Below are 12,026 nucleotides of genomic sequence, written 5' to 3'. Positions count from 1 at the left end.
ACCGGTACCCATCCCTAGTCCCTTGTTGGTTCATGTGTCTTAACCTGTCATGTGTCATGTCTGCGTCCCGTTATGTTCCTGCTTTATTTTGAAAGTCTTTCATTGTGCTTATTGTTACCTTTCCCCATGGTGTCATAATGTCATTCTAGTCAGCTGTTTCCCCACACACCTCCTGTGTGTATTTAGTCTGTGTGTTTTCTTTCAGTCTTTGTCAGGTTGTCTGTTTGCTTTCATGTCTAGCCATGTCATGTCTCAGAGTTCTTTGTACTGATCAGGTTTATGTTTATGTTTGGTTTATTTCATAGTTCCATAGTCGCATGTACCTGTTCAGTTTCATATCAGTGTCTCTCGTCAGAGTTTTCATAATTGTTTAGTTATTTCCCAGTTTGGGTTTCAGGTTAGGATTTGCCCTGTTCACTCTTGCTTTGTTTTTGTGTTCATGTTTTGTCAGCCAAATAAATGGCTCGCCTTTTGTTTAAAACTCAGTTCCGTCTCCTACCGTGTCTGCATTTGGGTCCCACCTTTCACTTGTTGTGTGAGTGTGGATGTGAGTGAGAGATTGAGAGTCAGTGTTTCTGTATGTGTCTTTGTCACAAACATACTTGATAAACAGGGTGGGAAGCCGCAATATCTGTCCCCCAGAGCCAGAGGCAGAAAGAGATGGAACCAGGACAACCGTACCATCTGCAGCCCCCAAGAGTACCGAAGATCTGAGTCCGTACATCTCTGTAACATCTGCATATTCATCCAAGCAGGAGAGGGAGGGACGCCCTACATGGGGTGAGAATCGACATTACCAAAGGTGAAATGCAGTAAACTCCACTAGATACTGACCACCCCGGTGCGAGTCAAGAACAGGCTCCCAGGGGCCCAGGCACCCACGAATCACCAGGCGTCCTGCAGAGCCCCCTTTCGACAAGGAGGAGGTCCAAGCCACCTGAATCCACCGAGAGAAAGGGCCAACGACCACACGACAACACCCAACCTCAACAAGCAACCCACATCCCTGGGAGGGGCAGAAGCATCCAGCGAGCATAAGCCGTCCTGAACCAGCAGCAAACCGGGACGATGCCAAAGCCCAGGACAAACTTTCTGCAGACCCCCGTCCCAGACAGGGTATGAGAAACAGTGGTGCAGGAAGATGCCCCCCCCCTCCTAGTGTCTAAGGCGCGATGTTGAGTGGGTATGTTGTGGAATGTACAGGATGAGCATGACTGTGTGAAAACTAGAGTGTTGTTAAAGTTGAGGCTAACGTCTCGTGCTGTCAGTGACCTTGAAAGTGGAAATATTCTAAAGATTTCACATTACGTTTGTCAGAAACTCACGTTTCATTTGAAGGCAGCTCTGGCTTTATTTTCACCTATTTTAGAAGTGATGCCAGGAGATTGTTGCACAACTTTTCCATGTTTCAACTTCAAGAGTGACCCACTTGGCAACACGCCCATGCCTCTAACAATGTTGTTTTCCACATCTGGAATATTGTTGAGCGCATGGAGAGTCTTGATATAAAGTATCAATGGACACCGTTGCTTTTTTTCCTTTGTAACTTCTCATAGTTGGAGTCCGGGAGATACTAACGAATATAATCTGCTGATGATTAGTAGAAATCCTTGATATGGTTAATGATAAGGCCTGCAAACAAACTGTATTGCTGATACAAACACATGGACTGTTCAGTGTGTTTTTCCAAACATGGATTGCTTACTGTGAAGACTGTGTTATTGCAGTTTGGATGGCCAGTACTCTCCTTCTCCAGCAGTCAGTGTAATAATAGGTAAAATTTCTGCCGGCACTTTCATATGTGGACTTGAAATGCCATTAACTAAAGCTGTGGGTAAGACTTGGGTTTGGTTTGCCTGTCACTATAGCAGATGACTGGAGAAAGTGCAGTCGCATCAGACACGATAAAAACTGCCCCGATGCCTTGTCTGGTCCAATTGTTGAAAGTAGATTTAAAACAATTTTCCCCTTTTCAGGTTTGTGTTACAGCAAAATGTTGATGGAAATGTCCAGAATGACCAGCGTGTCCGCTTAATGTTGGCATGTTAGAAGATGAATATTTCTAGTATGTTAATGAACACATTTTGTGTGCAGTGTTTAAGATGCACTCTGCAAAACGTTAAGAGGAGTTTTTTGTTTAATGTCCTGCACAGGCACACATAATTGCTACCAGACCTGTGTCCTCGAAAGCTGTTCTTGATTTGCAGAAAGCATTTATCTCTCACAAGGACCTATTCTCCTTTTGGTTCAAGCAGTAGAGTGGTTATGTCATAGAGTACAATACAAAATATAGTATTAATTCCCCATTCCTTGTTAGGTCATTTGTGTGGAATACAGATAATTAATATTTTTTTCTACAACAATGCTGACCAAATTTATCTACACATATCTACACATTTTTTAACTGATACACAACCTGGATTATTACATGGATTGTTATGTTGTTTTGGGGGTATGCCATTTGCCTCTGTCAAAAACAGAGAAAAGTAAAACACTTAACGTAAGCTCAGATTTACAAGAGACCTTATCACTAGAACTGCTAGTGTTCCAAAATCTCCAGAAGTGGTCATTTTAACCGCTCCTGCAACAGTAGGAATAATGGCAAAGGCATAATTTCTAATCAAAACTGATAAACAAAGGGTACAACAAATAACGTGACAACTAACACATCTAAAAAAAATAGAATAAGAACGTTCTGAAAGGTTGAAAATAACTTTTGGATAACATCAGGATTAATTGCACTAAAATAATGACAAAATAAAAACAGGTCAGTTTTAAATTTCAGGTGATTGCCTGAATTGGAAAACTGACCTTACAGCTGGCTACAGAAATGCAAGAAACACATTTTAAATAATTATTGTATAGAGTTTATCATCACGTCCACATCACCAAACTTGCAGCCTCTGCACATTGCTCCGCCTAAATCTGAAGCCCTTCCCCTCCTTAGCTCTCCATGCTCTGACCTACACCCCAAAATCCCATCCTCAACCTGGCAAAAGAAAAAATAGTCCCCTATATATTTATCTATCAAGATTCGAGAAGTTTATTGTCATGTACATGCCAAAACACAGATGGTTATGCAGAGCAATGAAACTCTTACTTTGCAGGTTCTCCTCACACAACTAAAAAGAAAGTAATAAATTAGTAAAACAAGTGCTTTGTAGCACTTGTAGTTTATGTGTGGGTGTAATTAGAATTTAAAGTGCAAGTAGTTGCAACACTGTCACAGTGATAATATACAGGGAGTATGCAATATTAGCTATGAGCTAGTTCTTGTGCTGCCCTGATTAGTGCCTTTGGGAAAATAAGCTGGCCAAGCTGGCATCCCTTTTCTGATCATGTGTTTTTGCAGCTCCGATAGTTGGCTAAATTCCCACTGTGCTAACTTGATCTTGGCCTCTAGTCTCCGTGTCCATGGAGGGTACGGCTCCTTGTGGCTGTTCATCTTGTAGCCAAACATCTCAGTGATCACTGCTGCTGTAATGTAGATGAGTTGGCTGCTTTCCGTCTTGGTAGCAGTAGGGTTTGTCCATAATGCTACATTCACATCTTTACACTTACCGAGGGCTTTCACATTCAATGTCTTCAACGCACCAGTTGTTCATGGGGCATGGTACTCAATCTTCGATGGTGAGGATGATGGTATCTCCCCCCTGACCTGATGTCCAAACTCCCTTTTGCTTTAGCATTTATGTTGTACCTCATCAATCTCTAGTTGAGCTAGCAGTTGCTTCGTTTAAATGTAGAAACACCTAGCTACTAGTTTTTTTGCTTTTGGGTATCGAATTGTCCCACATCCTCTTCATGTAAACCCTCCTTTTGGGATTACTTGTGTAGCAGCATTCCCACCGTGCCCCACTCTCATCCTCTGTCTAGCCTACTTAGAACATGCAAACCTAAAATCCCCGGCCAGATGGTATATAATCAGTATATAATCCAGTCCTGTATCCAAAAACCTAATACCAAGCTAAAGCGTTAGAAGCCTTGTGTTAGAAAATTTGTTTCAAAAAGATACAAATTTGTCCAGCGTACATGGAAATCTTGTTGGGTCACGTCTGCAGTTCACAGTATTTGTTTTTTGGCTTTGATGCTGCTTGGATGTGTTGAATGTAATTTCCCAACCAATGTTTCAGTAATGAGTTAACAAGAATGTTGTGAATGTATTTGTTCTTTTGTCCCTCTAATGATGAATAGGAAAACAGCATAAATGGCACAAAAAGCAGTTGGCTGTGTGTTGTGCATAAAGTCTCCATTTTTGAAAAATGTCTAGTGGTTTTAAGATTGGAGTGGAAACAGAAATGTTTACAGATAGGATCCATCTTATAATTGTTCAAAATATTGCGCTTGTCTAGAATGCCTTCAGTTGGAACGTTAGCTGGTGAATGGCACTGTATTGCCTCATTCTTTTTGTAAAGACCTGAATCATTTAATTCTTTTTTCTTTGTTTTTTTGCCTGTCCCGTTTGGCTCTTTTGCCATCAGAATTGTTGTCTAAAGGCGAAGAAAGATGCCCAACGGATTTACCAAATGGACCATCCCAGCCTTGCCGTAATGGTCTATTTGATTCACCTTTTATTGTTTATTTTATTTTATTTTATTTTCACTTGCTAAATATGGGCCTTGAATGTGTGGGTGGTTGTGGTGGAGCGGGAAGAGGGAGGCAGCTGGAGATGGAGAGGGAAGGAAGGGAGGGGCAAGTGACCCCTCCCTGGGGCCAGCTCCCCCTGCTGACCCCAGTAGGCACCCCCATACTCCGCGACCCGCCAGGGAAAGGGGGCCCAGGCCCATCCAGACCGGGGCCCAGTTCGGCAGCGCCGCCTGGCCCCACAGAGCCCGGGACAGCCCACCCGACCCCACCACAGAGAAAACTGCACCCACCCCGTCATCCACTCATCTTCCAGACTACACAAGACAATAGACGCCCAGGCTGAGATCTTCCTCCACCTCTCCTATATCTCCCCCTCCTGCAGAGAGAGTTCCTGAAGAGAGGAGACCTCCTGCAAGATGTAATAGCCTCTCCCACCAGTTGAAGAGCCCCCCAGGTGGCTCGATGCACTGGTGGCACCCTGCGCCAGGGCTTGTTGTGTCTGTTTTTTTAAGACCTTTCATATTTAGTACTGTGAAAGCCTCAGTCAGTTTATGTGTGATTAATAGATGTAGTTTCCGGTTCTGGAAATTTCAGTAAGCGGAAGTGCCTTAAACCTGCACTCTTATTTATACAATCTGGTTGTATAGGAGTCTAAGAAAAAACCCTTCTGCTCCACTCTCTTCATCAGTGACCCCAGTAGATTTTAGGTGAGTTCATTGCTAATCTTACAACATGTAGGTCATTTTTTAAAATGATGGTTCCTATTAGAGTCCAAAAGGACGATAAAACAGAGCGCGCTTAAGAGTTGGTCCACTGTGTAACTGACAAGTCACTACCCTTTGAGTATGCCAGAACTGAACACAGTTACACTTTAGAAATAGAAGTTTGAGTGACTGCAACTGAGAACATTACATTTCTACTGTAGTTTCATAACAATTTAAAACATGTAACACAGGTTCAGACTGACTGAATTTGAACTTCAGGAATTTATAAAAAAACGTGAACACTTGAGATCTTGGACCACATATATAAATTTTAACCAAACACATATAAAGACTGAGATTTCCTGTTTGAGCAGTGATGTTGACAAAATGTGTCCAAATGGATAAACATGCAAATATCTGTTAAAGTACCCAGAACCATTTTTGTAGTAGTCCCTGCTTCACTAACTCTATCCAGGACCACATTTTGCCAGGATGTTGCACACACAGTCTCACAAGGTGAAAATAATACCAAGCCATGGTGTTAGGAGCCTCATAACCTATGTTAGAAAAGTTGGCTTGGCTGTAGCCCAGGAGGTATAGAAGGTCATCTGCTAACTGATCCCTGGTTTCGCCAGTCTGCATGCCAAATGTCCAAACCCAAAGTCGGAGTGTGAATATGTGTGGATGTTAGATAGAAAGCACTTACGCATCAAATAAAAGTGCTTGTATGAATGAGGTAAGTTGTAGAGTAGGAAAGCGCTATATAATTATATAATTTATTCATGAAAACCTTCATTAACAATGTGCCTGAGCAAAGTGTTGGCTCATTAAGTCAAGTGACCACACTACTCTAGAAAAACTGCACTGAAGGGAATAAGCTATCGGTTTCCTTTCTTAATCATTGTTGTGATCATTAGGACTAATTTAGTGGTCATTTGACAGCCCACACATGCTCTTTAGAGACTAACAGAGGAAAATTCTCTTAGTTCTGATCATGTAGTCATGTGAAACTTGCAGGTTTTCTGCGGCATGTACACATTACAAAGTACATGCAGACCCACCATGTCCAAAAGAGAAGTTGTTGGATGTAGTGCAGAGAGAGAGAGAGAGAAATGGTACTGCCATAGTTAGGGAATACAAATGGAAAAATATAATCTGAAAAACTGAAAGCAGATTTTTTTTAGAATGCAAGTTGTGGTGAAAGCAATCATAGTGGAAACCTTTACTGTTATTGAGGAACTGAATCCTTTTGACAGAGGACCAAATTTGGCATACGGGTCTTGATTTATCAACTGCTGTCTTGTACTTTCTGCCAGGGTTCATTAAACAGTCTTTGCAGATTATTACTGAAACTCTGATCTGATCTTATCAGATCTTATTCAGTGTAGATATTGCTGCTTTCCCTCCTTGAAGTCCGACTGCCTTCACTAGTATGTGTGAGGGCACTTGTGAGGTTCAGCGGGTTCATTTCGGTAGACCAGAGTATGTCAGTTCTTGTGGGGAAGACTTGGACAGCTAGTTCTGGAGGTCGGCACTGGATTGTGATTGTGGCCACAGCATTGAAGGCCGAAAGTGAACAGATTCAGCCCTCCCTCCTCTCTCTCTCTCTCTGTCTCACACACAAACACACACTTGTTGGTTATTCATATCTTGTGGGGACATAATGCTTTCCCTAGCCGTTTACCCTAACCCTAACCATGAAAAATGAAAAGCCTAACCCCTTCCCTAAACCTAACCATTAGGTTAGTCACTAGGATTTTGGTCCCCATAAGGGCTGTTGGTCCCCACAAAGATATGAATGCGCACTCACACACACACATGCATGCACGCACACACAGGCACACACACGTACGCACCTCACTCACCGATCTGTTTGTGTGGAAATAGTTCAATCTGATATTCAAGACCAGCAGGCTTTTGTAACAATCACTGGACACCCTCCAAACTTTTGTCTTTTTTTTATTTGTTAAATAATTTCTTTATTTTACTGTTGCACTCATTGCCAGTGAATGCAGTCATGATATTTTCTTGAGGCAGGATGAAAATTATGGGCTCAAAATGTGGTCATAAATATTTTGTACTTTGTAGGTCTTTGAAGGGAATAAATGCCCTTTTACATGCCAACCCAGCGTTTTCCTTCATCACCACGAAGGAAAACAGTCTGTGGTCGTCCAAGTTTGGTGATTTTTGTGTCACAGGACTATGTGTTTAATACAGGGACTTCCACAGCCTTTTCAACAGCGCTGCGGACCGCGGGGGGGGGGCAGTGTTTTGGAAATGACAGTCTTCATTACAAAGCTTTCTTCGTTACGAATTAGCATACATGTTTTTATTGAACATTTGAAGAACTAGCAAAAAAAGAGAAACTCTTGTAGAGGACATAAAGTCAGAGATAGAAACGACAAGGAGCAGGTGCATCTAGTACAGGTAGAGCTGCTGCAAAAACCCACAGAGCCCAGCAGCCAGCAACAAATTCTGGATCCTTTGCTTTTAGTTAGCAGTTAGCATTAGCAGCACATCCTGCGTCGGATGTGAAAGGACTTTTATGCTGCGCACTGTGACTCACAGCAATGGTCCCGGGTCAGCCCTGACTTTGTGTTAAAATAATCCTAAAGTAATAAGTAGTAATAAGTATTTCTAACCACTGATATACCACAACTTTTTCCTTTCAACAGCTGCTGAAAGTTAGGGGACCTAGCTTCTATCGGGTATTTATATAGAGATCCTCTAGCTTCAAACTGTATTACCCTTCAAGGACCTGCAGCTCAAAAAAGCGCCCCTCCGACAGCCAAACCCATCTGTTCTCTGATTGGATTGTTACATTTGTGATTGACATGACATTGACCAATCAGATGAAAGGAAGAGAAATAGGGTCAAAATTCGTACTTGTAACTTGCAGGGTTTTTTTGGCTAAGTCCACACACAAATCTTTTTTACACACACAGTGCTTTTCTTGGCTGCAGATTTGAAAGGTTACATGTTTTTATAGGTTTCATTTAGGGGAGTGAGCAGTAAACAAAGTCAAATATGCTCCCCTTGCCTGTCTCAATTTAGATTACAACACCTGTCACCTCCATAACAAACTAGATGCTGGTCAGTTTATATAAACAAGCATGCACAAAAGCTTTTTTACATACGCTATTGTGTCCACTGTGAGTACACAGACACAAATTTATCTTAACAGATAATTGTAACCCTTCAACCACAAAATGTTTTCATGACTGCATCGTACAAGCAAACATTTCATACAATGAGGTGTGAAAAGTTACAGTACAGTTCTGCATTAGCCTGCTGCATAATCTGAACAGAAGAGCTATTTAAGACTTTACAGGGTCATAGCTGAGCTATGTACAAGGCTATCACTTTCTGTTTATTTATACTGTGGCAGGAGGCCTATCATATGAAAGGGATGAAAATATGTCTGGTTGACAAATGGCTCTCCCTCCATGTTATCATCTTCTTTCTGTGGCCATGCACTCTCCTTGTATCCCTCATTTTCCAGTCCCGGAGAAGGACATATCATTTTCCATTAGTGTTAAATCTTCTGCACATACAGTATAATGTGCTGTGTGTACTGTATTAATGACATTTTCTTTGAAAGCCACCAACAGGAGTTATCCAAAACTTTGTATAATTACTAATAATATTACATATTTTAATTTATAAGAATTATTTTATTTTTAATTGCTTTTTTGATGACAGTTTTGTTTTTGTTCAAATGCAATTTAATTTCTGCAAAACCTTTCATTTATCCGTTATTGCTTAATATTCTGTACTATTTTTTATGTTATTTTTACATTTCGCTCTGTGTCATTATTATTGCTATCTTAGATCGATCGACTGCCTGGCAACCTTCAGTTGCTACATAAAAATGTGTATTACCCGACCACTCAGCGAGTGGTTCTTGGAAGCTGCTTGCTCTGACTGGGTGAAACAGTCACAGAGAGAGTGCTGCACAAAGTAAAAGTTGTTCCCCACCACTAAACCCAACATTAGATGGATGAATGTTATTCAATTTGTTTCACAGTTTGAAAAAATATAATTACAGCAACAAATCCAACACGTTCCCATGCCAAAAAGTAACATTCCGACGCTATGTGACAAATCGTCGGTATGTTACACGTTTGGAAACATGAGAACTGTTTGGATCTACACATGTAAATTTATCTTGCTTTCTCATCATGAATCGCTTTGGAAAAAACTATCTGATATGGTTAAGGTTGTGGTTAAGGTTAGGGCTGGAATACATGGCTGGAACGTGTGTTACTGCCAGGAGCATCATTCTATTGGATTCCATCCACAATCTGGAGCATAGCATAGGGAAGGTTACCTTTTGCGTTACTATGAGACGTATCGGGACTAGGGCTGCCACGATTAGTCGACTAGTCACGATTATGTCGACTATCAAAATCGTCGACGACTGATTTAATAGTCGACGCGTCATTTGAAGCTTTGTAAGATCACAAAAGACGCAGGAATAAGTAGAAGGATTTAAGAGTGTAATAACGGCCTGACACAGAAGATGGCAGCACTGCATGTACAAGGATGCCAGCTGCCGTTAACCCCGAAGAAGAAGAAGAAGCTGTGTCCCAGAATTCATAGCGCAGCCCAGCTCAGTTTACAACAATGGCGGCAGCTAGTTAGTTTTAATATTACTCTTATTATTCTTTCTGGGTCACAAAATAAACGTTTAACATATTTTCAGGTGAGAATGTAGCTGTGTAAACCTCAAATATCTGCTCAGTTTATCAGGACACCACATATTTTCAAAAGCGCCCCGACATTTTCGGAGACGTCTGTTGCCCACTAGCTCGATAGCTAGCCGGGGGCAAGGCTCACTGGAGCCCATGAGAGCACCGGACTCCCGGCAAATCGTTTTCAAACCCACTGCCGTCTGTCGCTACTCAGGTTAAATATATATAAGTCACTTAGATAACTTCAAAATGTTATTGTTTGGCTTTTTTAATATTTTATTTGTTCCTGAGTAAATCGGTTTGGCTGAGATTAAAGTTATAGTTTTTACACAGCTGAATAAACAACTGATTATCAGAAGTGTGAGATTCTCGAGAATATACTCCGGTGTCCCGTTATATTTTAGATAGCAAGGAGTTTATTAAACTTCACCGAAAGAATCTGCAAATTTCATTAAAATGTAATAAACTATCATCTTGTCTTTATTTTTAGTGAGCACATACCGTAAACACTTAAAGCTGTAAGCTAATGATAGTTATATAAGAGCAGATGCTGCTGGTGCAATAAGCTGTACGTTTTACGTCCAATGGATGATGATCTGATTAGTCGACTATCGCAAAAATAATCGGTGACTAGTCGACTATCAAAATAATCGTTTGTGGCAGCCCTAATTGGGACGTGACAAATTGTTGGTATGTTAAGTGTTGGGATTGAGGATGCTCTGACAAATCACTTACAGATCTCATGTCTGGTCCATCAGAATAAAGACAGACAGTTGGTGTCGTAAGCCCCGCCCTCTGTTCAAAAATGGTCGCTCATATTGGAAATAAATGGCTTCTTTCACTCCTCTTTCAAACCAAATGTCTTCTCTGTCCAAAATATGAACACTGGCATTCTCGAAAGAGTGATCTTTGTCCTTTAGATGCAGATGGACCGCCGAGTCTTGTCCTGTCGAGGTGGCTTTCTATGTTGTGCCATGTGTTTATGAAGTGGCTGTCTGGTCTCTCCAATGTAGAGGTCTGAGCATTCCTTGCTACACTGTACAGCATACACTACATTAAGTTTGTGTTTAGGAGCTTTGTCCTTGGAATGAACCATTTTTTGTCTGAGTGTGTGGCTGGGTCTGGAGTACACTGGGATGTTGTGCTTGGAGAAGAGTTTCTGTGATAAACCTGTCACATAGGGGATGACAATATTGTTGCGTTTGCCTTTCTGGCCCTTCCTAGTTGGTGTCTGATCTTCTTTTCTGTGCATCTTTGTTGATTTGATGGAAGTCCATGTTTTAAGAGCTTCCTTTACATGTGAGTGTTCCCTCTTTTTCCCCTCAGGCTTAGAGGGAACATTTTCTGCCCGGTGTTGTAGGGTCCTGATTACTCCATGTTTGTGTTCCAGAGGGTGGTGGTCCCTGTGTGTGTGGGGCTTCCGGTAAACTTCAATGTTTAGGTTCCATTCTCTTGAATACGCATGGCACAGTCCAGGAATGGCAAACTGTTATCCTTTGTGTCTTCCCTGGTGAACTTTATGTTTTTATCCATAGAGTTGATGTGAGCAGTGTAGGCTTCTACTTCTTGGGTTTTGATTTTGACCCAAGTGTCATCAACATGTGGCTAGGTACTGTCCCTTTAAAAGAGCAAAGAGCGTGTCTTTCCACCTCCTCCATGTAAAGGTTGGCTACAGTAGTTGATGGTAGCCCACACACACGGACCAGTACCTCCAGAAGACTACTAATCTTAATGGTTGTACGGGCAACTTGAAAGACTTCTAGAGATAAAACATCTGATTACTTTACAAAATTAAGTCAAAACTCCAGACTTCATGGCATTTCAAACATGACTAAAAAAATGCTGATGCACTCAGCCACTTTAAGCCAATGCTCGATATGGAAGTGTGTGAGATGATTTTCTGGACAGGGGCAGTTTCTTGTGACTTGGTTGCGGCAAGAATGCATGTGGAAAAGAAATAATCATTATTCCTCTTTTTATATGTTGTTAACACCAGAAAGTCCTCATGTTCAAATCTGCAGCCTTCCAATCTGTCTTTTTT

At 41.5% G+C, this 12,026-nt stretch overlaps 1 protein-coding gene and 1 pseudogene across 1 annotated transcript in view; one reads left to right on the top strand and one right to left on the bottom strand.

Annotated features, from left to right (window-relative positions):
* Nucleotides 1-12,026, top strand: part of ltbp1 (latent transforming growth factor beta binding protein 1) — a 131,255-nt gene that overhangs the window by 34,285 nt on the left and 84,944 nt on the right. The window lies entirely within an intron of this gene.
* LOC146620417 (uncharacterized) lies at nt 10,726-11,518 on the bottom strand (annotated as a pseudogene).

The sequence above is a fragment of the Diplotaxodon limnothrissa genome, linkage group LG13 (assembly GCF_057381915.1).
Source record: "Diplotaxodon limnothrissa isolate DT_005_m linkage group LG13, D_limnothrissa_male_GT1.1, whole genome shotgun sequence".
NCBI classification, from domain to species: Eukaryota; Metazoa; Chordata; class Actinopteri; order Cichliformes; family Cichlidae; genus Diplotaxodon; species Diplotaxodon limnothrissa.
Note: the sequence above shows the minus strand (reverse complement) of the source record. Positions and strands in the feature narration are given on the sequence as shown.